The following is a 2,943-nucleotide window of genomic DNA, read 5'->3' as shown; positions in this document are numbered from 1 at the left end:
GCAAAAATGTTAGGACCAGATTCTAGAAGCAGATGCACAGCCTGGTCACTCAGATATTCATGCTCAGCAATTGCTGGACATGAAGTATGCACAGATGGGGCAAGACATCCACTGATTTCAGCTGAGCTATGCCTATTTCTGCCATCTAAGAATCTGCCCCATACAATCCCACAGAATAGGCTGTAGGCCAGTACTTTTAAGAACAATTTTAAAGCACATGAGCTCTTTACTGCTTCAAGAACAAAGGACCACTACAAGAGATAACATCCAAAGGTCTGATTCTCCCCTCAGAACCATTTTTCACCAATATAACTCTGTTCATTTCCATGGATGTATTCCTCATTTACACCACAGTAAGTGGGGAAAAGGCCCCAGATGTGGCTATTCAGAAAGTGCCTCTGTCACTATTAGGTTCTATCCTATATTTATTGGTGAATCTGGGTAGTCTGGGAATCTAAGATGTATTCCATTATTGATTTGAAAAGCATTATTTTTCTAACTACATCCATCTAGATGCATGTGGGTATTGCAAAATGAATCTGAATTGCCTCTTGCTATGTGTGTCATCTGCATTCATAAACTATGCAGATTCGGTAACTGGAACGTGGCTAACAATTCTGTTGATGCTACCCCAAATGGACTAGGAGCTGGCTCCCTCACTCTCTGCTTTTCTGCTCACCATAGCAAGAGTAAAACAGTAGTAAAAATGTATTTTGTATGTGAAATCGGGAGGTCTGACTCTAAAATACCCGCAAGAAGCAGATCTGTTGATTGAGAAGGCCATGTTTGCAAACAGACACCACACTTCGTTGATGAGATTTACCAACTGCAAACAGGCCTAGCAAGTGTTACAGCAGGAACAGCAAATGGACCCAGATTCTTGTCAGCAGGGTTCAATAGATTATACAGAAGTCACTGTCTCATTTCAGCAGATGTCCTTACTTCTACGTGCATGCAATGGACCAGGTATTTCACTATGGGCTTCTTTCTCCCTTTAACCCATGACCTCCTTATTTAATTCACACACTACATTTTTTTGTTAATTTGTCTGCCATAAATGAGAAGGATTTCTGGCACTTCAGACCTTTTCTTTTCAATCCAACGCCATCTAGGGTGCAGCATTAGTAATGCAGGAAGTCCAGGGTTCCTTTACTGAGGGCACATTCTGCAAAATGTGCAACTCAGAAGTTTCATTTTTGAAGTCCAAGACTTCAGTCCTGCTATCTAATTTGTCTGCCTTGCAACAGACAGTGAACAGACTCCAAAGCCCTAAACTAAATCAAACTGCCAGAAGATAAAATCTCATAGATTCATAGATTATGAGGCTGAAAGGGACCTCGGAAGAACATCGGGTCCAGCCCCCTGCACCAGGCAGGAAAGACAACTGGGGGTCATGCAACCCCAGCAAGATGACTATCAAGTCTCCTCTTGAAGATTTCCAGGGCAGGAGATTGCACCACTTCTGCAGGGAGCCTATTCCACAGTCTGGATACCCTAGCTGTGAAGAAGTTTTTCCTAATGTTAAGTCTGAAATGGTCTTCCAGGAGTCTGTGGCCCTCTTCCAGTCCTTAGGCACCTCTCCAGAGCACCACAAGTTTTTGGAAAAGTTTCACCAGTGGTCCCACAATGACTTCAGCTAGCTCCTTCAGCACTCTCTGATTTATATATGTCTAATTTTTTTTAAATGGCCACCTACCAGTTCTATGGTAATAGTAGAAAGGCAGTCATTTCTACCCTGCTCATTCTGTACCCACTCTGGCATGATTTTGTGCTTGGCCCAGTGAAACACGAAGGCAAAGTAGTCATTCAGAAGTTCAGTTTTTTCATGAGTGCCGGTAACCAGCTGTCCTGAGTTGCTGAGCAGTGGCCCCACACCACCATTTGTTTTCCCCCTTGTTTTCCCACCATTTGTTCCCTATGTACCTAGAGAAGGACTTCTTGTTGTCCTTGACTCCTGTCACCAATTTTAGTTTGGTTGCTGCCTTAGCCCTTTGAATCTGTTCCCTACAAGTACGGACCATTATTGTATAGTCCTCCTTGGGGCATGCCCCACGCTTCCATTGTTTGTATGCCTCTTTCTATTTTCTTAAGAGGACCATGATATCCCTGTTTAGCCAAGAGGGCTTCCCAGCCCTTTTGTTACCTTTCTTCCGCATAGGAATGGACTTCCTTTGTGCTTTAAGGATTGTGTCTTTAAGGAATAACCACTCTTCATGCACTCCTTTCACCTTTGGCTCCTGGTCCCACAGCCCTTTCCCTACGAGTGATCTGAGTTGGTTGAAATTTTCATTTTTGAAGTCCAAAACTTCAGTCTTGCTATCTGTCTGCCTTGCGACGGACAGTGAACAAGATGATTTCATGGTCACTATCACCCGGGCTACCTTCTATTTTTAAGTTGGTCTCCAGGTTGTCCCCCTTGGGCAGGACCATGTCTAGAATAACATTACTTCCGCTTTGTTCATGTACCTCCTGAGTCAGGAAAAGCTCTTTGATGAAGGTCAGGAAGGAATGCAACTGATCCAACTTACAGATTCATAGATTGTGAGGCTGGAAGGGACCTCAGAAGAGCAGCGGGTCCACCCCCCTGCACCAGGCAGGAAAGGCAGGTGGGGTCAGGTGACCCCAACAAGATGACTATCCACTCTCCTCTTGAAGATTTCCAGGTAGGCAATTGCACCACCTCTGGAGGGAGCTTATTCCACAATCTGGACACCCCGACTGTGAAGAAATTTTCCTAATGTTGAGCCTGAAACAGTCTTCCAGGAGTTTGTTGCCATTACTCCTGGTTTTCCTCAAGGGTGCCCTGGTCAACAGTTGTTCACCGAGCCCCTGATGTACTCCCCTGCTGTAGTGGTAAGCTGTTACCAAGTCCCCTCTCAAACTTCTCTTTTTCAGGCTGAAGGTCCTTCCTTGTATGGCTTGCCGTGCAAGCCTCTAAGCAAA

Source organism: Gavialis gangeticus, unplaced genomic scaffold (assembly GCF_001723915.1).
Source record: "Gavialis gangeticus isolate Ggan-Ray unplaced genomic scaffold, GavGan_comp1, whole genome shotgun sequence".
Taxonomy (NCBI): domain Eukaryota; kingdom Metazoa; phylum Chordata; order Crocodylia; family Gavialidae; genus Gavialis; species Gavialis gangeticus.
This window is presented reverse-complemented; position numbering follows the sequence as displayed.